The following is a 23,575-nucleotide window of genomic DNA, read 5'->3' as shown; positions in this document are numbered from 1 at the left end:
GGAAAAATTTAATTTAAAAATTAATAAAATCTTCACTTTGACCTGTCAGGCTTATAAATGTTCATAAGTAATCAGTATGACGAATTAGATTGCTATATATTTGCGATTTTACATTTAAAAAAATCAACTGTGAAAAGGGGGAGCAAACACTTTTTCCGGGGACTTTCAGAGGATGTCCGTGTTTCACCTGTGGCACAGTAATTGTCAAAACACAACCGCCCTTAAGAAAAGGGTGCTCTTTTGTGTATCAAGCACTATAAATTATAGGCTGCCACTGCTATTTTTAAATAGGCAAGGAATTTTTCTTTTCTTTGAAAGGGAAACTCGAGATATCCAGAATTCTGAAGTGCCCGTATCTAATGATCGTTCGAATGGGATATAAGGTCATCTGAAACCTTCTTAAACGCGTGATAATTCAATGATTATAAAGCATTATGATTAAAAATAAGTGACTTAATTTCTTTGTTGTACTGAACTTGATGCGACTTCTATAAAGTATTCGTAGTAATTCGAAGCAATTTTTTACCAACCTCAATTTGTAACATTTGTAGACGAAAATAATATTTTTTTTTTTTAATTTTTCATAAATTTGCTACATACTTATTTTGATTCAATTTTACTTATTAGTTCTCTGTAATCTTTCATCAAATTACGTTTTGAAATAATTTTTTCTTATGATAAATAATTGCAATTATAGTATTTATGTAAATAAGCCATCAAAACATTTTTTAATCTCCTGCTTTCGAAAATTTTAAGATTTGAAAAAACTAAATTTTATTTAGAAATCCTTCTAAGAATTGTTAAATATAGACCAATGTTTTATATTATTGTAGTTTTTAAAAAATTTATGAAATAAGAGAAATAACTGTATTTATTCAATAACTAAGCATTAATTTTTTCTCATTATTCATGCTTCTATGGAATGTAGTCATAAAATGGATCATTATTAATGGACAAATTTTAATGACAAAATTAAAATGTTGTAAAGCCTAAAATTCATCTTTTGTTTCATTTATTTAAACATGAGAACGGGTTGAGCAGATACCCGTTGCAAGATGTGTAGTCTCAAGAACTTGTCTTTGAAAGCTAAGGTTCTTATCTTCCAAAACTATTTTCTCTCCAAAATAGATTTTGCATTAGTTAAAATATATATAAATTTTATATTTGATCCTGTGTATCATAAACAAATAAAAAAACATTCCTTAGAATTAAAAAAACAAACAAACATGCGAGTTCGTAAAAATACTGACTTTTCAAGTATTTTTTGAAGCCCAGAATGAATTATGCTTATATAGACAATAAGAAGAAACGGCCCTTTTTGGCTTGGCAGAGAAGTTTTTATTTTGAATCTCGTAACATGGATTTCAGTCTCTAAAATTGTAATACAATTTTTAAATCCTTTTCTCTCAAGTAATGCAATTTTTTTTTAAATGACAATAATGTGAAAGAGCTTGTAACATCAGTCGTCATTATTGTTCCATGCGGCAATACGAAGTATCGTGTCTACTTATGATTGGTGTTTTAAAGCAGATAACCATTATGTTTTAATATTTTATTTTATAATTATCCAAAAATATTTCTTGCTGGTTTCCTGAAATATTTTGATATATTTTCAGTTTGATTTATTTATTTCCCTTTTGTAAATTTTAAGATTTATTCATAAATATGAATTGAAAAAAAGCAACAAAAAGGAGTTTTTTTGAACATTCATATAATTTAATTGATTTTTTTTCTCTTCAGATTCTGCAATGGAAAGCCAACTCGAACAAGAAGTTGAAGCCACAATTGTAAGTGTTTATTTTATTAATATCACAAAAAAAACATAATTATCAGATTTTTATCTGATATGTTGAATAGTTTTATCAATTTTTTCAGAAAGAATTAAAAAAAAATCACAGAAAGGCGTAAACTTCTGTTTAATTAGAAAAAAAAAAGCGTTTTGATTGAGTTATCGACTATTTCATCTGAGTGTTTAAAAAAAACACAAGATATGCAATACTCGATAAAGATCCTCTTAATTTTTAAATTGAGATAAGACTAGCGATAATTGCAAATATATGAAATGTTACGTGCAGGAAGACATAATGAGGATTTTTTTTATGAAAGAATGCACTTTTTAAGTATCAGATTGCTCTAATAAATGAAATGAATATTTTTTCTTGTATTAAAGAATATTTTAATTCAATTTGAATTTGAAATCAAAAGATCAATTGAAAGTACCTATCGAACATTAAATTTTAAAGTAAGTAGTGTTTTGGACATTTTTATTGCCGAATAGGTAATAATTTTTCAAGTTTTAAGTATTTTATTTAAAGAAAATGTTACAAAATATTTTTGTCGTTCTAAAAGTGCTTATAAATCTGGGAAAGATGACGTTATATATATTTCTGGTTATTAGTCGCCAATTATCTTAAAAATCAAGTTACTATTCTTGGAATAATTTAAGTAATAAGACAACTTGGAATATTTTTTCAAGCTAATAGGCATTTTTTTCCCAACATGAGCAATATAATGAATATTTAAATGTCTATTTCCCATGCTCACCTACATTTTGGTGCTTTAAAACGATTTTGCAAAAGTCATATCGAACACTGCCAAATTGCTTGCTCGCACTTTATGGGAATTTGTAGATAAAACTAAATATTCCATTATTTATCGATTATAATCCGCATAAGTTTTTCTTTTTCTGTTGATATATATTTTGCAGGCTCAATTTTTAATACTTTTTATCAATTCTTCTTCCAGATCGAAGAATTTCTTACACTTGATGAGGCATTTTCTTTTTTTCAAGGCTTAATTTGTGTAGTAAGTATAAATCTGAGCATTTCAGTCTTTAAGGTCAAAAATGGTTTCCTGTATAACTTCTTCCCGTTCTTCAATGCTCCCCCGATTAGTTATACTTTTCTCATATGACTATGATTCTTTGCAAATGCGCAGTAGGATATAAAAAGTCCGATCTGTCCATATAGCACCAAAAACACGATTTCTGAATAACAAGATTACTTTTTCTGATTGAAAGATGGGAGGAACTAATTAAAAAAGGCTAAAATCTTCCCCATTCAATTACATTGTATTCCTTCGCATAAAATATTATAAAAATTAGATAAAAATATTCACTTTATATCACTGCTCTAATATGAGTAGTAACTAATAATTTTATAGACTCAGAAAAAAATTATAAAATACAATCTATGTAACAAAATTTAAATTGTCTTAAGCACCCATTGATCGATTTAATTAAAAAAAGTAAAATAAGTTTAACATTACAATGAAATAATTTTTTTTATAATTTTAGAAAATTGATTGAAACTGTGTGGTAGATAAAATTTATTATGAGAAATATAAAATATTTGAAAACATTAATATAAAATTAAGTACTTTTTATTATTTTTTAATATGTCCTAAGATATCCAAATGAAAATATCTGCCCATTTACGCATAAAGATTGATTGTCTACATGCAAGTCCCGAGAATTTTTTGTCTAACATTACTTTCTTTTTGTGCTCTTGGTTGCAATTTTCAGAGTCAAAAACGTTATTAAAGAAGAGGGTATCGTATACTTTGGGTTTCAGGGGCGTGCAAATTACCAGTGGCCCATTTCATCCTCTTCGTGCAACTTACCGATTTCGAAACAAGTGTGGACATGTGGGGCATCCAAATTACCTGTATCCCCTATACGAGGATCATGATCTGAGATAAATGGTAGAATGCCTCCGACTTAGTTTAACATTTGAAACACGATGTAGTTAAATTATAGGCTGTGCTTTCCAAAGAAGATGCAAAACAAAAATTATTTAATTTTCTTATAAATGCTTTTGGTAGGTTCTTTACATAAATACGTAGCCGCAAGCTTAATGTGGTCATATCTGCACCATTGAAAATTGCCCTAATTAAAAAACGTGTTATTTTAAACTTCTTCATACAGTCTTGCTTCTTTGGCATACTTGTAATTGTATGGCCAACGTCGTGGCAAGTATACAGTTTAAATATAAAACATCATCCTAGGTGTATGCTGTTTTGAAGAGGTAATGAAAACTGTGCATTGCAGAAACTTTCCACGCTTGCTGACCTTTCAAACATATTATAATGGAATTGTTGAGGAAAATGATTCACTTATTAAACAGAAGATTGAAATATTTTTACCAAAATAAACTTATTTTTAATCGGCAAGTTTTTAAAATTGGAAAGTGATCTTGCTCATGATGCTATAAAATTCTATGCACAATCTTCTGTCTTTAAAATGAATATCTTGTTAAGAATTTTTAAATAATTTCCAAAAGCATTCAGGCGCATAAGAAACGGCTTGAAGTAATTTTAACAGTGAGTAAATTAATAAGGTTTTCAACGAAATATAATATTATGCAGCTAGATATTTTAGGCCAGGAATATGTACAAGACGTTTTTGTTCGGCATACTTTGACGTATCTTTCTAAAGCTTGGGTGTTTTGTTTTCTAATTCAAAATGTAAACGTATTTTTTTTCGAGAGGTGAGGCCACTAAAACTAGAAAAATTGATGAAAAGCAACAGGGATTTGATGGAGATGAAGACCATCTTCTTGAAGATTATGATGACTGCGACGTAAGCGTTCATCTAAGAAAATTAAAACCCCTTCATTTATTTCCTTTAAAATGTTGCATTTCTTTCATTTAAAGTTTTCGAGCAAATGTTTGTTAAATTAATGGAGAAATTTCTCTATATTCTTCTGTAATAAATTTCTCTAAGTTCTCAAATTAAAATGTAAAACAGTTAACACAATTATTTTGGCTAGTACAGTGGATGAATAAATAGAATTGATGATACCTATTAATGTTACTAAAACCTTTCATTAATCCTTTGAGTAAAATAAAAAAAAATATATATAGCAATTTCATTTTTTAGTCCACTAGCAAACTTCTGTTAAATAAGCGGACAAAATTTATTATAGTTATATGAACGGAAAATATTATGAAATAAAGGTATTGCTTGCTAAACATTACAGAAAATTTAATTGCCGCTTTTCCCAAAAGAATATCTACTTCAATTCTTTTTAGTCACCTCTGCTTTAATATATTTTCAAACTATTTTGCTGGGTAAACTGCGTATTAACTTACTCTGCAAGTTGCAGTAACGGATTTTGTTATCTGTAGTTTCTTAATTGCTGATTGTTTCAAATATATACAATACTTTTTTCTGGATACCGATTTTTTATTTGATTATATATATTAAATTTTTGGACATTTCTGGAGCGCCTTTGAATGGGCCCCATTTCAAATATCGTCATAAGAATGAAACACGGCTCCATGTAAGTAATTGCTTCATATAACTTTTCGATAAAAGTACATTTACTTTTAAAGATGCTTTCAAATAATTTAAATGTTAATATAGTGTCGCCTAAAGGAAGTTAGGGTAGATAAACAGTGTAACAATTAAAGTCAAAGATGACACTCGCTAAGCTTAACTCGGGACTTAATTCAAGGAACTAAATCTTGCATTTGTTTTTATCCGCAAGACGAAACGACTCGAATCTTCCAGAATTAGAAAGAAACAAATTGTAAGAATATTCTGGACCAAACGACGAATAACAAACTAAATTTAATAACAGAACAATTTTCAGGCAACTTGTCTGCAGTCCAATACGAACTGTCTCTTTCAGTTCAAAGCATTCTACCTTTGAGCCAAACAATCCCCGCCAAGATCAAGTTTCGCTACAATATGACCATCTGGATTTGGATACGTCTTTTTCTTGAGGCAAAATTTCTTATTTAATATTTTGTTGCGAATATTTATCTCGCTTTTATCGTTGTACGACATGCCAGCTTAACTGAATCATGTTTATTGAGTATATGCAAGTATTTTTTGTATTTTCATTAAAGAATAATACACGAATTAAAATAAATGTATTAAGCTTTTAACAAATTGTTCGGGTACATTTGGCAAAAAATTGTCTGTAAGGCAGTTCTGAATTAAAACCAGAAATAATTTAGCTGTTTTGATATTGAATGGTTTCGAATTTTTTCAAATAAATTCTATCAATCATTTTTGTGCTATTATTAGTAAGAAATTTCACTAAGAAAATATTCTCATTGTGACTGAATATTCCAAAATATTCCTACAATAATTGAAATAAATGGCACTTGGCAGGCTATCTTGCGACTACAATGGCAGTACTCTGCAAAAAAATTAGTTTTAACTAGCCAGTATAAAGGTTCCTAATTAGTTTTTTGGTTTTCTGATATTTGCGTATTAAACAGTTGCAATGATTATCGTGAAAGGTCTCATTTATAAGTTTTTTTTTTGTAACAATTTCGCTACTGGCATCCGATTAATGCATAAAACTAGGTTTGTTTACTATTGCCCAAAGCACAACTCTAGTATGAAAATAAAAATCTTAGCCCTCGTTTCGTTCCTAATTTCATACAGGGTAATTAATAAAGTTAACCGTACAATTTATACAGTTCCTAATTTTGTACAGGATGAAAGAGATAACGTATTTAATTGAGAATCTGCGAGAAAGTTTTAGGGAAATCATTCCTGCTCTTTTTAATTAGGATTAGGATTAAGACAATAGCCAGGAACCTTTGAAATCAGGATTTTTGAATTTATAAGAAACCTGTAATAACCGCTATTATAATATTAAACTGTGCAAATCATATATCCTGAATAATATATACAGATATATACTATATAGCATCTAATTTATTCGATGACGGCACTATTTTTTATAAAGATTCCGTTAAATTTTTGCACAAATTTATATATAATATATATTTTTTACAGTTAGACGTAATGAAGATTGTATCCGAATTACTAGAAGATATGAGGAATGAAGTAAGTGTGAGTTTCAGCACTGTAACATTCCCCGTCTCCCAGTACTGATAAGACCGTTACAGCCAGCTGTGTCATCGCTGTTACTTACTAAACTCCTCGAGATAGTCAGATGGTGGATCATTTCACCTGGGTGGTCTCGCATCTGTTCATTAGCGATTACAGTGAAAGAACACATGTGGAACTCCTCGTCCAAGAGGTATTGATAGTACCTTCAAAGAGAAGGGGTTGTCCAAACATCTGGATGCTAGATGTTTCTCTTTGTGAAAGGACCTTCCCACGACCCACTGGCGGCACTGAGAGAGCATATTGCTGAACCCAGATTGGCCGAATGAGCTCAAATGACCAATGTAAATTAAGAGGCGCACATTGTCGCGGAGATTTTTTTAGAGAGGAGAGAAGAAACGAATTGCAGGAGACTGGTGGACTACACCCACGAGTTCGGAATCCGAGAACCAACTGAGTTTCAAGATAATCCTTCGACTTTGACTGTTGTCTCCTACTACTGGTGTAAATAACTATTTAATCAAGATTGGAACAAGTTGTTCTTTTGTGTGTGTGTGTGTATATATATTATATAGGGCTGTAAAATAAAGAATTGTCTTGAAATGCAGCTTCGTTATTTCATCAGTCTAGATTAAGACATTATAGCAGCTTCTGTTGGTTTTTAAATACTTCCTTCCTATGTAAAAGGATATTGGAACTGGTATACAGTGTTCACAAAATCTCTTTTCTGAAACTCATAATTTTAAATATCCTAAATTCTTTCAATCGCATTTTCATTGCTCAATTCCTTTGCATGCAGTGACGAGTCTGACACACGCATCAAATTACTTAATTTTTAATTTGCAATTAAATGAAAGTATTAAATTTAAATCAAAAATCCCACGAAAGCTATTATATTATATTAGGAACTTGGGTAATAATAAAAGACCCAAATGAAATGGGTCGTCTAATTCAGAAGTTAAGTAAAATCGTATGTCAAGGAGTTAAAAATGAGTTTGAGCTAGAGATTTGCTATCCATTTCTGAAGTGAATACAATTTTTAGTAGTGCCTTGAGTTGAATATTAAATAGTGGGGGTAAAAAAATTTTGAAAAATATGCGTACATAGTATCTCGGAGCATTGTGTATGGAATTCAAATTCTATTTTCTTTATATATATATATAATTATGCATGTCGCTTTATGCCATATCTTAAATGTACAAATCTAGACAAATTTTTTTTGTACATCCTATGTATTTAATTTGTAGGGTTTTTTTAAATAAAATTTTGTAAGAAATTCTTTCATAAGAAGTTTGTGTTCCCGGCAATCTGAGTCAAAGTAAAAATGATTGTAACAATATAAAAAGCTTGATGATTAAAATTTGATACACGAGTTTTATATATAAATGTAAATTTGAAGATTTAGAATCTATAAGGTAGGTACATAGCAAAAACGATACCAGAAAAATGCAATGAGTTTAATAAATGAAATTGAGTGTGGAAATTGCGACTGTAATAGCACTTCTGTGACAAATTTTGGTATAAATCGATAGAATAAAAAAAATCTAAATATATAATCAATTCGCTGGTACTAGTGTACTTACCGCAATGCTAGCGATTAATCACGCGAAGTTTCCATATGAATTTCATACCAAATTTTGATATTTCGTAATTATTCTTACAATTCTAGGAGGATAGTTAGGATTGAGAATTTTCATTATTTTAACGACAGTTTTCTACTCAATAATTGAGTTACTCTCAGTAACTTAATGTACCTCAAAGAATTTTATAGTAATTGAGGTACAACTCGGTTCCTATTTGTACCAATTTCTGAAATTTTCGTATTTGGATTTATGTTTGAATTGTGACTTTGTGGAATACCTTGTTTGCGATTCCTTTTTCTTTTCCTTTCTGTCATTAATTTTCTATTTTTACTATTATTCTGAAATAACTTTCGATGAAATCGATTTCAGAGTATTATTAGAATGTGTTTTGTAGCCTCCTGATCACCAATTCGGGTTTTAGGAAACTCAAGTTCACCAATGGAGAAAACCGGAGCCGGATATCTGATGGAAATGAAATACGGTACACCCTCCCTCCCCCAGAGAATAGAAAAAGGCTTGTAATTGGAATTCGGAGAGACGTTGATGCTGCGAAGTTTTTTGAGAAGATCAGTGTGGTTCGGGTTTCTGTGTTAGAATCCAACAGAAAAATATCTGTGGATTTCTGAAGCTGCCCTGTAGTAGCCTTTAGTAAATAGCGGGCTTTTTTATTACTTAGTTCGTTGAGCAGAACGAAGAATATTTCGTGATTGAATTGTTATTTCATATTGTCAATAACATTATTTTCACTTAACTTAATATTATTTTTTTGTAAATATATACGGCTGTGAATAAAAGAATTATTTTGATACGCTTCTCATTTATTAAGTCGGCCTTGATCAAAATTTTACAATATATTTGTAAATTTTAATTATTTTATATTATCTTGATGCCAATTCCTTTTTTATGTATGTGTAAAAACTATTTGTTCCTGTCGAAACTGCTTCGTTTAATGATGGCGGGCTGATCTACTGTACACAAGAAGAAATCATAACCAAAAATTATATAAATGAGAGATATTTATTTATTTTAATGAAAAGCCTGGATTAAATATTCTTTACTGATTAAAAACATTATTTTTTTTGCAGTTTTTGTAATCTTAGACAACGAATATTCATTGAATGTAAAGTATAACTAAAATTAACTGAAAATCCATGGAACACATTTAAAACTATTCGAATTAATTTAGAAGAAAGAAAATAATATAGAGGAAATAATTGTAGAATTGCAAACAGGATTGCAGAATTATATATGGTTCCGAAATGAATAACTCATAAATTCATTATAGTCGTTGTTTACCAAGCGCCATTACCAATTTAAATTTTCCAAATATTGCATAAAGCAGTTTTTTTTTTTTTTTTTTTTTTTACAAAAATTTTTAAGTTTCTTGTTAACATATTATATGAATTGAAATTAATTTTTATATCTTAAGAAAATGTTACGTTTAAATTATTGATTTAATAATTTAAAGTTATTTACATGAAAAACAGACTATCCGGTCACAATGAAAATACAAGAGACCTGTTTCATCATTAATTTTAGATCAAATGGGAGTAAATGTAAATTACTTAATGTTAAGCATAAAATAGAATGATAAAGCATTACTTGACTCTTTAGCCATTACGAACAATATTAAATCAACTTTCTCTTAAAAATAACAACATTGTAACGAAATTCTATATGCTTAGTTTTAAGTATATATCAAATATCTATCAGTCTGTTAGGGGAAGTAATTTCGCATGCTTAAAATCAACATTACTAATATCTAGGATATTTTGTGTTCAAAATGCTATCAAATGTAAAATAAGCATTACAAAATTGATAGTTTCAGTATTGCATTGGAGTTATAAGCTTAAAAATATCTTGAATAGAAAGCTGAACAGTCTGTGAATTCTTTTGTATCTTCCGACAATAACCGGCAACGATATTCTGTTTTCAAAATTAAAAGTCCTGACGGGCACTTTGATCATTCTTGAAGGAGATGAATCAAGTGTTTTTAGCGGTAAAGTAGTATCACAATGCAAAAGTTTAAACGCCAGCTGTAAAGCCTTTTGTTACACATATGCTAACATAAAGTACGGTCAGCACATGTTCTAAAAGGTGTTTTTCACTTAAACTCAACAACAAATGTGAAAAGAAAGTTAAGTGATCCTTTCGTGAAAGGGAATTTTATCCCTTAACAAAGGACACAGGAATGCACAATGTAAAACTAATTACCTCAAAAGACACATGCATCTCCTAAAGGCTATTGTGGGCTCTTTCTAATTTCACTCCTTTCAATACTAACTTGAGTGTTCGGTACTGATTAGAAACATGGATTTTTATGATCATAAGTTAAGTTCTGACTGTATCTTCCGATTTGTTTCGGAGGCATCGTTATTGATAGAAATATATTTTTTAATGAAATGATAAATATCCATCCATTGTATTTATTTCAGATTCGAAAACAGTGATGAGTTGATGAGCGTTTAAGATAAGTAAAATATACATTTTTTTTTTACATTTCAATTCCTTTGCTTTACTTGTTGTTTACATGTTTCTACTTCAAATACTTTTATACTTTTTAAATATATATATATTTCCGAGTTTTATATCTTTAAAAAGTTCCGTAAGTTTTGATTTATAATACATTCTTGTACTAAATTTTTTTGTGTGTGTTTAAGATGAAGATAATATTTAGTACTAAAATAATGAATCAATTTTCATTGGATAACCAAGTTTTATACTCACAAATCGACAATAAATTAATTCGACAATCCGGCGCTGATGGAAATTTCGATGACATCAAATTTTCATGACAATCGTATATTCAATCTCGTCAAATTTTCATGACAAGTGGAAATAATTCCTATCAATAATTTTTGTTTTCGATTATATAGCACAGTGATGAAACGAGGCAAACAACTAGTTTCATAATTATCAAATATATATTTCTCAGATTTATTACAATTCAGTATTTCTCTTGACATATATATTGGGCTTTCCTACAGTCTTAAATATTGAAAAAATGTATTTTTATCCCTTCATATACATTCCTTATTTTCAAATATGTAGTACTTTAACTTGCTTTAAAAAGTCCTCATTCTATTTATTTAAGATATTTTGAGGAATCTTTTTATTTTGTTTTTAAAATAAATACTTTTAATGCCAAATTTTGAATTTAAAATTGGCTTCTGCATAATTATTTTTAAATATTATTTTCCAATTTTAAATTTCGAATTTCATACCCAGTGATGACAAAATAAAAGGGAATAGTATTATTATTTCAAAACAGAAATCTTTCATCATTAAATAATTTTTTGAGGAATTTTAATTAACTGTAATGCAAAATGGCGTATTTCCTTTCATCTGTATGTTATTCTTAACTGCCTAAAAACTAGAATTTGGTAAAAATTAGAATTTAGTACATCGTTCTATAAACGAACTTACTATCCATAATACTTGTTATTCATGTTTTAAACATTTCAGAATTAGTACTTTTAATCGCTTTTTGATTTCCGAAACTGCAAGTTTTATAAAAGCATCTTTATTATTAACATTCAATCTACCAAATATATTCAAATTCTAAATCAAAATTGACCAAATATATGTTTCTATAATCCAATGTAGAGGGTATAAGCGGCGAGGGTGATTTTTTTTTTATCATTTATAAGATTTTGTCAGGATTTGATTATATCTATATCAGGATAGATTTCATCTGTGAAGGATAAACTTAATCTATCATTCATTCTCTTGCATATGGAAATCAAACGCGTTTTATGCATCGAATCGTTTTCTTGTGCAATTATTCATATTCGCAAAAATTTCGCAAAATTTCGCAAAAATTAAACAATTTTCGTTAAAAGACGTTCATTTCTTATATTTCTAAAGTTTTTAATAGTCATGATTCGTGCACAAGAAGAGACTAATAAATATGCGAGAAATGAGTGGCCTGATATGGCTCAAGATTTCTCTCCAATCTCCAAATTTAGTAATAGAATTTATTAGCCTGAATGGCAGCTAAATCGTCTCTGTTACAGTAATTAAATTGCTCACTTCTATCTGTTAAATCTCCAGATGTGGTCGATCTTTGTGCACAACTGAAACATAGTCCTTATCTTCTTTATATCCTTCAGCAAAGGCCACTATTGTCGTTGTGACATTAATAATCTATCAGTTGATTATACCACCGGTCAATTGAGAACTATAGTATTTTCTGCTTCTCTCTCTTTTTCATTCATTTGCACATGTTTACTATATGATTTGAAGCTTACACACATCCTAGGTTGCCTCCTATCTGGACTGATCTTTCTTCTTTTGGACTCTATATGTTATTTTACTACAAAGAAAGGACTTTTGAAGTCATGTGATATTTTACTACAATGTAAAAAAAAGACTTTTTTTGTCAATTATACCTTGTAGCAAAGCAATTTTGTATTCCTCTTAGTGCTTCAAGTGTCAAGTGTTTTTTTTAACAATTGTAAACTTTAAAAGGGACTTGTATTATTGCCTGAGGTTTTAAAAGTATGCACAGAGAAAGTCAAGCACTGTTAAAAGTGAACAGTATCTTGTGAGTATAAGAAAAAAAACGTAAAAGAAGCCTTTATCTAGTTTTTTTGTTCCTGATAATGGATTCTACCTTAGACTGAGCCAATGTATATATTTATTTTTCTGTTTATTTATTTTTCATTTATTTACTTATTTTTAAATTTTTTTATTTATATTTTTCTCTTTGCTTTTATTTTTCTATTTTCAAGTTTAAGCTGCTTACTTTTGGTAAATTTTATTACTTAATAATTTTGCTTCAATGATACTGTTACTGTGGAATATTAGGTAGCCTCTTCTGATTGAGTCATTTAGACCTTCTCCACTTTTTCGTTTTATGCCTGCTCCTTTATTTATTGCTCAATTTTATTTATATATTTTCCTTTGGCTATATTTAACCTCTTTTGGATCTAGTACATGCATATGATTTTTTTTTATAGCTAATCTTTTGATAGCTATTTAAATTTTACTTTTTTATTTTAACTATGAGCATTTTACCGGTACAACGCCACTTTTGGCAGACACCTAATCATCACCAGTTTATGGAAACTGTAATAAAGTGTACATCTTACACATTCTTAAATGGATGTTTCATAATATTTATTATACTATATGGTTCTAATTGCGTTAATAAGACGAAGCTTGGTGCTGATTTGAAGTTCACCAGTTCTTTTGATTTGAACACTTTTTTTATTGCTTAATCACAGTAAAAAAAAAAGTTTATATTTCCGTTCGAAAGTATAACAAAATACAAGAAGAATTATACATATAAAATTTATCGTATGCTTTGATACTCAAAATTGCAGATATATCCTAAGTCTTGTAATATATCCAATTGTAGGTTAATCGTCGGTCATTTGCTATATTCCATTGTATGATAATGCTAAAACTCAAAAAAAAAAAAAAAAAAAAAAAGGGAATGAATGAACTTTTTTATAATGTCTCGGTACCAATTGCATTGATCTGTATCAAATTATGGTCCCATTATTTATATCAGAATATATTTAAAGTTTATACTATATTTTCTTTATTAAGCTACGAAACACAAAATGTGTATAAGTCAGTCATATCACTGACTCTCTGACCCCCCCCCCCCCTCGAAGGCACATGGATAAAAAACTGAATGAAAGGACAGCCGCTACAGCAACACTGGCGGAAACTGTGGTTGAGTCCTAAAGGCCATCATCGGCCACAACTCTTCCATAAGAAAGTAAATCGTGTCATCGATGGGAGGAGCTATCTCCCACCTTTTCTTTTAACCTCCAGGATAGTGAGAACCAACAACCAAGCGTCTCATCCTGGTTTCGAGGTGCCCCCAGGGGAGATAAATGTGTAAGTATATGTAAGCAAAATTTCGTTTTGAGATCAATTATTTCATAATTTTTCCCACTAGGAATTCAAATCTGAATTTTGGAATGTTCTATATGATACAATCTGACTAGGCAGATTTTAATACAGAGAAATTGTTCGAAAGTTTCCTTTATTGGTAATATACGAAAAAATATCTTTAAGAATATTCTCAAAGGATTTCAGTTTTAACCTTAATGAGATGAATAAAGTAAAGGTCACAAGACTGATTTACTTAATCTGTCAGTTTCTTGACTGTTTCTTTTAAAGCTATACAACATAAAATATTTCTTGATTCAATTATCATAAGTGCTAATAACTCACATCATAAGTGTTAATACTCAACCTGAGTATGAAAGCTGCCTTCTGAAAACCTCTCCAAATGAATTAAAGTGCCTTCTGTTTCCAACAGCCACTTAGAAGAAGACTTAATGTCTAGTTGAAAAAGCGTCGACAAATTGCAGGATTGTAGCTAAAGACTTCAAAAGAAATTATTCGATTAAGAGTACCTAAAATTGTGTTGTTTCAGGGGAAAGGGCAATTTGGATGTCATCTGCTGATATAAAGACTTTCCTTCACTGATGGCATTTGACAGATGATGAGCTTTCTTAGAATGATCAATATTTTAATTGTAGAAATATCTAGGTAGCTTCTGGATGTTAACTCAAATTTTATCGATGGCCATATCTTTATGTAACATATTATTTCGTATGTCCTCATACGAAGTATTTAGTAGAATTTGATTTTTTTCTGCACTTTTTAATCGAATAATTCAAATTCCACCAATAATTTCTCAGATTTGACTGCAATTCGACATTGCTTGAAGCTGATAAATTTACAAAACATTGAAATACCATGAGAAAGGGATGAAAATTTCTTAGTCACGGCTTCTGGAAATATATTGCAAGAAGATAGTATTCAGAAAATGAGCAGTTTCTATATTCTTTAGATTTTCCATCCTACATTATATAAATAATAATTTTCAATTAAATAATTTTATTTAGTGTTTTTGAAATTATATTTAATTTACTTTTCATATAAAATATCATAAAATTGTTATAGGCATTCAATTACCTTTTCGTGTGCCTTCTATAGAAACCAATTTTACAAATGTAAAAAGAGAATGCTCTTTCCAGAGATAAGCTCTGAGTTCTCTCTCTGATATTTTAATTCTGAAAGTTATGAATTTCAAAAATTATTAAATCAATAAAAAAAGCCTTTATATTAAGCATTATATGAAATTTTAGGAAAAAAAGGGCATATCACTCTTTACATTTTCTTGAGGATTATTAATTCCATGAATGCAACAAATTAGTAGATCGCTTTTGGTTTTATTTCTGTTTGTCGTGACAAAAATCAAAAAGCAAAGCAATGAAAAACAGTTAGAATCTTGGGCTCAAATGATACATTCTGAAATGCGCTTTCTCCTATATTTATTGTCTAGACCCAAAAATAAAAGAAAAAACAAACATAGAAAATGGAATGAGCTATTTTTTGTGTGGAAAATCTGTGTTTATAAGTCTAAAATCAATGAATTAGATTTGCTAATATTATATAATTCATTTAAATTATATTACTGTGCATGAGGTAAGAATACATTACCCGTGATAAAAGTCCATCGGGCCAGATATACAAGCTAATTTTATCAAACAAATTACCTGTGACAAAATCAAATAATGGTACTATATCTACGTGCTATCAATAGATTTCAAGATTCTAATTGCTTCTCCGACATTTTGTACCTCTAATTGCAAGACTGATACAAAAACATGTCTGCATCAGGTTTTTATTGGTTTCTGATTGCATAACATCAACATTATTCGTGGCAGACCAAAACGGTATCGTAGGTTGAAACATCAAACAATCAAATCGTTTGCTATCACGGAAGTATTGTCAGGACCACACAGGAAGCTTGATGCTTAGAAACGTGATGTACAAATGTTATGATAATGACCAGCCTCTAAGGAAAACGCACTGACAGACATCCACCACAATTTTCTCATCACCACAAATCCTGAACCTTGGGAGGGAAAAACGTCCACATTCTTCCATTCCCAAATATATCTTCAGTCCCTCCATGCACCAACCCTGAGCATTTCTTTGCCAGACAATAGAGAATACCCTCCTTAAGATAAAATTCTTACACTCGACGTAGTCCTTCCTGTCTTACAAATATTCTCTGGTCTACAGTAGCTTATTGTCAGGTAGAACGGAAGGTAAGTAGGGAAGATTTATTGAACAAACACCCTAAACATTCAATAACAATGCAAGCCGACAGCGTTGTCTACTTGTCTCGGAGAAGCTTTCCAATACGTATTATGTTGAAAATTCCAGTTAAAATAACATCAGTTATGGTAATAGATTAACTGTCAAAAGTGACATTCACCGATACCGCTGCATCTGCTTAGTAGGCAAGTGAAATTCTTTTGTTGATGGAAATATACGACGAATTCCTCATTTTTCAAAGAAGCGTTTTTAATAGCAAAATAATAAAAAAAAGGGCATGCATTTTCATAATGCGTTTGATTAAATAAAACTATCGTTGGTCGAAGGGTAAATATATTATTCTACGGCTAAGGAATCCTTTAATCCAAAGAAGTAAATGAAATTCTATTCTATTACCCCTACCCCTTAGTAAGTTGTAATAAAAATTATTTTGCAGAGTTAAGCAAATATAAAGAAGTAAAGTAACAGTAATAAATTTTTATAAATTGAAACTCAATTTTACTCAATGGGAAACGCGTATAGCATTGCTACTTGAACGAAAATATGCTTCGAGATCTAAAAAGAAAAAATAAATAAATAAATAAAACAAATAATTTTCAATTCACTGAAAGCCAATAAATATCTTCAAACACTTTCCTTTCTTACTGTAAAGCGACTGGATCTGTTAATGCAAGAACTTACTTTGTAAAGCGTTTTGAACATTTGTTGTAAGTGTAGATGACTTTGTAGATTGTATGCTGGATTTAAATCATTAGAAATTAAGCTTGTGGTTCTGTTTAAAGGGATGTGTTTCAGAGCGATAACTGAAAAAAAAGGAGTTAACGAACGAATTTTTAAAAGGGCTCGTATTATCCAAATTATAGATTTTTTCTTCACTAAATTTATCTACACCTAATATTATCTGTGATCAAAATATGCATCTAACGAGAAGCATGATGGGGTCAGATATACCAGACATCATATTTAACCCTAAAATACCAATTAATTTTTTGAAAAAAATGTAATTTGAATAGCTACATATAATGCAGGAAGAGTATTAAATCTTTAATTATTTTTTCGTGTAATTAAAAAAAAAATCAAAATGTGCCAAATGGTTACATCATGAATAAAACAATGTCTCAGCGACACAAATTACATAATTGTGCAATGAAAATCCCTTTGCACTAGTGTACATTTTTATAATGCAAAAGATTTATATCCTGTCAGTATTTGTAATGGTAGAACTATTGAAACAAAATGCCATCTTTGCACGCCTCGAAATTTCTAGCTTAAATCTAATACTAGTACCACTTATGCCATATCGTCCTTTTCTACAAAAGTTCATCAAAAAGCATCTAAAAATGGATTTCCAAGTACTCTTTGTTGTCCTTTGGAACAGTTATGTGAAGCTTATAGATAGAAATTAAATGCATTGCCATATAGTTACTGTAAAGTTAAAGGATAAATGAAAAAAAAAAAGGCTCGAATCATTAATGTGAGCGAAAATATGAGAATGATATTTAATGATGAACGATAAAATAATCCTATGCATCGGGCACATTTACGTTTACTACGCCACTTTTAAAAATACGATAACCGATTTTCCCCATTCCATTTTCGAGCTATAGGCAACTATTTAGATTTATATGTGAAAGTATAATACTATTTAAATAGAAATTCAGGAACTTATGAAACAGGTCATGTGTTCAAATATGAATAAAAATTCCTTAGTTAATAGCAATATATTTTCTTTGTTCATAGATTTTATGATGAAATTCACAGCAATTCAATTATTTCTTATTTTCCGCATAATTAAAAAGTATGCGCAGTTATAAATATGAATAAAGCCAATAAAGAATTTTTAAGGAATCTTAAACATTTTTTTTTCACCAAATAGTATTTTAAAGTATCTGAAAATGTATCTTATTATTATAGATAACAATGAGAATACATTTCTAATGACACTTCTAATGTCCAATTTTTCTGAAAAAGTGTCAAAGTTCAATGAATGGAACATTGTCGTCATCTATGAAAATGAACATAAACCACACTGATTACTCGATTTTTTTTATTTCAGTTTTAATTTCGAAAAATTTGAGCACTTTCTTTCTCTTCAGTTACAATCCTAAAAGACTATCTTCTTCCGAGGTGCCACATATTTCCCCCCATACAACTGGTGAAGTACTTTGGTTTTCATGGACTGATGCTTCAGGTTTCCCTGGGGATAGACAAAGAAAGGTGATGTATACATTTCTTCCTGTATATTTAATATGAGAAATATACAACAATATTCAAGAAAACACGATTTCACATGATCTTAAGACTATTTTATCTATCCTTGATTTTCTACTTTAAAAGATTTAGGAAATGGGATTGTACCGCTTTTGCGGAAGCCCCGTTACTAATATAGTGAAGTATTTGTACCTTAAAATTCACTTGGAAATTATGGTCAGCTGAGAAGTGTACAAGGCTGAATTACACATCAACAAATTTGAAACGTCAAGATCTGTGCCTCATCTGTTACAATATACTCCACCAGAAAATACAATTGAAAGCATTTCAAGATGAAAGAATGTTTTAAATATATTAAACGAAAACTCAACCAGAAGTTTTAATTGTTTTGCCTTTAGAAAGATAAATTAGCTTAATATTAATAAAATCCTTGTAAAAGATGCAAGTCTGAAAGATTACGAACTTCATATTTTATTATCTTGTTATCACTCACTAATTTCAAAATTAGATTTAAGTGGAATTAAACTTTACCGCAAATATTTTTGAACCTAGGCTTTGTACTTCACTCTTGCTTATTTTCTCATCGGAAGTGAATTAGTGAAGAATAATTTAAAAGCCAATCAGGTGTACAAGGTCGTTTCCGAAATATCGAAGAACAGATCCAATTTTCAATCTTTATCTCGTAAGATGTATTCCACCAAAGTATATACGATGGATAATATTCCACGCCAAAAATTGAGAAAAGCATTAGTTTTAAATTATATCAAACATTAAATATCAGTTTGATATGGTTGAAACTGAGAAAAAAAATTATTCCTCGGAAACAATGTAATAGGTCCTCATTAAACATATTTTACATGTCTACTTTTAGCTATAGCAGAAATAAAATGCGGTCACCACTGTCTGCATAGACCAATGTCAGATATAATATTCATTCCATATTTTTACACGCCAAATATCTAGATGTAAACAATCGGATGTTACAGCGAATACGCAGTTCAATCGAAGATAGCGATGAATTTAGAAATACTACAATGAAACAAAGGGAAGATTTTTGGTAACGTCCAAAGACAAGGTATTTCTGGGAAAATATCCGACATACTTATCCCACAAAACAAAGTTCAGATTCTGCTGTTTCCGGATATCGATTTGTCTAAAAAGAGTTTTCAAAAATCATTTTTAATTGTATTTGAAAATTAAAATGCATACAACAGAAAATTAAAAAATTAAAGTCTTATACAAACCGACTCGTTAAATTTGTTGGATATTCAAATTATAGAATCAAAAACTGAAAAGAAAGCCCAAGTTTAATGCAATCACTGATTTTTATTCGACTTTGGATTTTATCAAATTATTAGTAAATTAAAAAAATGCAAAAGAGAATGGAAATGCTTTCATAGTCAAAGACTTTTGTAAAAATATAATTCAATGAGTAAAAATATAGTTATATATAGATGAAGTATTCAACTGATAAACATTTGCAACCACCTCGGCTATCAAACACTTAATGAGCTTCTCAATTTACGAGTTGCCCCTCACTGCTTTTACTAAGCATGATATATGCAGCAACGCTATTCAATTAAGATGTGGAATTTAGTCTTAAATGCATGGCTACGGTCAGGTTTCAAAGACAGGTCACTTTAGCAATGATGTCCAATGAATTTTAATATGAATACATTTTTAATGAATATGTCATTGTCTAAATTAAAGCACACAATAATAGATTTGAGGATGTTAGGTAGCTTGATATGCTCATGTTCCATCTTCATTAAATTGTAATACCAATAAACTTCATCAGTCCCAAATTGGAGCTTCTGCAGATTCATTTCTAGATAAATTTAACATTGCTGAAATATATTCAGGTAGTTCATTTCCCTAGCACATTCGCCTTTAATTTAAATTTATAGCATGGATTGATTATTACGTTAACTAAACTTTTGCAGGCTAAATTCGAGTCTGATTCGACATTCTGAAGTATGTATAGTTTTCAAATTCTTCCTAAATAATGATTGTTAAAAAAGCTATACAACAGCGAAAACTCTTGTTAAGTTTTAGTAAGTACTATCCGCCATTGATTCACCTGGAAAAGGTAAATTAAATATTTCACCAAGAAAATTGCTAAGCATTGAATTATGCCAAATACGTTGCAATTTTTATAGTTTGATATTTGTTCTGCTCATTGTATATCCTTATAAAATCAAATTAGAAACTTTCAGAGTAATTCTTCTTGGTAATTTAGTTTTTTATATTCTTCACTAATTGTTTAGCTGAGATTAGATTAGTATATTTCAGTTAAAAACCTTTTAGATACAATTCCATTTTCCTGAAACCATCAAATAGTGAGTGTTACAACTTAAGACAATTAAATGACTTGTTTGTTTTGCCCATTAAACCGTTTTAAAAATGGAGATCGCCTGAGAAAATTATGTCATTATTAAAAGTTTAAATATCCGGTTAATATTTACATTGTGGTATTGTAACTTCACTCTTTTTTTTATTATCCTTTTAAAATACTCATATAAACAAAATCCCTTTCGCTTTGCATAGTGGAAGAAAAATCAGGCGATCAAATATCTGATGACGCAATGTAGACTGTTTCAATTCCAGCAACATTGCAATCTACTTATGGAAATTTGGTATAATGTCTTGATCTTGACCGATCAGATAAGAGAGTAGCATAAAAACATTTTATTTACAGCCTTATGTATGTACACAAAAGCAACTTGTTCTCATCTAGGTTATTATTTACAAAATTCACACAACAGTTGAAAGTTAAACATAAGATAGGAGAAAAAGTGCAAAAGGAAACGCTGACAGGCTATTAGCTGAAACTGCTACTCCATGGGCAGCTCCAGAAATCCACCGATCTTCAGCGGGTGGATCTTAACACAGAAACCCGAATCACACGGAGCTTCTCGCAAAATCGGGAACACTTTGAACACAGACGTCTCTCCAACTCCTCCTTAAACGGCTCTCACAGATCTTTAAAAAATACCGCATTTCATTTTTGCCGCATTTCATTCCTCATTGCTGAACACGAGTTCCTTATCACCCAATAGTTGCTCAGTAATGCTTTCTCAATGGTCGTCCCTATTCGATCGTAAGAATATCTGTTAACGAGTCATCTTTGTAGCCGACTCTTCCCGAACGCATGTTAATTATATTCAATTCACCACTAAAACCGGCTAAAGTCCTACCGACTTCGACACTTCATGACAACGGCTGCTGGTGATTATTCTTCGAATATGAGGAATCCGTTCATAATGGGGAAAAGATAACTTCTAGATGGTTTTGAGTAGCTACTCATTTGGATATGATTTATCTCTTGGAAACGTCGAAAACACATGTGGTCCTTTGTTTGGATACAACAAGTGACTAGACCCGGGGACCTCACTGGCGAAGTGAATCCCCGAATGGCTTTTCGGTTTCACTTAACGACATGTAACGTCACCTGTTTTTCTCGCATCTGGCCAGAATGCCAATCTGGTGAGAGAAACGGAAAACCTTAGAATGGGAAAATCTCTAAAAATAAAAATTCACGTTTATTCTGCCGAATGACAATTTAAACCTAAATAGAAGATTCTTGTGCAATAATATTTTCTGACTTAATGGTGAATAAATGTCGGGATTCAGCTTAATTTTTAGTTAAAATTTCCAAATTTTAAACCAAAAAATCCGAGGTGAACATTACCAACCTTCTAGATATACGTGTCCAAATGGTCTGGCTTATAGAGTGTCAACGCCATCACCAGGACAATCCTTTGACTGTATTCAATCTTCCTAAGCGCTAAAGGAATGTTATATTAACGCATATAAATATGCAGCATATTGCTTTTTTAAATGCAAAAGGCCAGAAAGAAATTCTGTAGAAATCTTAAGATCACCAATATATCCACAGCTTTCTATGACGAAAAAATTCCAAAACATGCAGCAAACTATACGGCTAACTTGAAATAATCATTTAAAATAGAACATAATTTTTTTATAACAGAAAAGAAAACCAAGGGAAAAATAACGTTATTTATTTCGTTTAAGTATGATTATTAATACTTCCAATGAATTTGAACTATAAAATTTGCTCCAAGTACTTGAAAACTTACTTTTGTTTCTTCAGTGTCCTCCTGATGATTTTACTATTGGACCATTTCCTGGTGGCGCTGAAAAACAAAATTATTTATTACATAAAGAGAATTTACTTGGATAAAATAATTTCTCATCGAAATTAACAACAGGAAATTAATACAAACACAGACGTCTGGGAGATTTAAATGATTTTGTTTCTTAAAAATCAAACATTTTGCCTTCAATATTAACACTTATTTACTGAAGATTAAAAAGGAATTTCATTTTTTTTTTAATATTTACAAAATGCCAAATATTTTACTACCGACTTTTTCAATACATATGCTTTACATTTCAAAATACAAATTTTGCAATTTAAATATTCAAGATCTTTGGTGTATTGATGAAATCCAATAGACGATATAACCTATAATTAGGTATAAAAATACATTCTTAAGATATCTAAATTTTTTTCCAAAATGGCAAAAGATAATGATTCATCCGTCTGTTAGATAAGAATATCCACTCTTTCAGTTATTTTTGGAAGCGAGTATTTTCGAGGAGATAAATTTATTAATTGAGCTGTTTTGTTTTTTTAAACCTCGTAAGAAAAGGAAATCATTTTAGATCTTAAATTCGATAAGTTTACAATGGGAAAATTCATAACTTGCTAAATTACTGCAATTTTTAGTAGTGAGAAATGTTTTATGAATATAAATTATTGAAATATTATATTATACAACTCTTTATTAGCAGGTATATTAAAAATATGAATATGAAATAAAAGTAAAAAGTAATTAAAGGAAAGTAATGC

Source organism: Argiope bruennichi, chromosome 7 (genome assembly GCF_947563725.1).
Source record: "Argiope bruennichi chromosome 7, qqArgBrue1.1, whole genome shotgun sequence".
Taxonomy (NCBI): domain Eukaryota; kingdom Metazoa; phylum Arthropoda; class Arachnida; order Araneae; family Araneidae; genus Argiope; species Argiope bruennichi.
The sequence above is the reverse complement of the archived record's forward strand: the minus strand, read 5'-3'. Positions refer to the sequence as shown.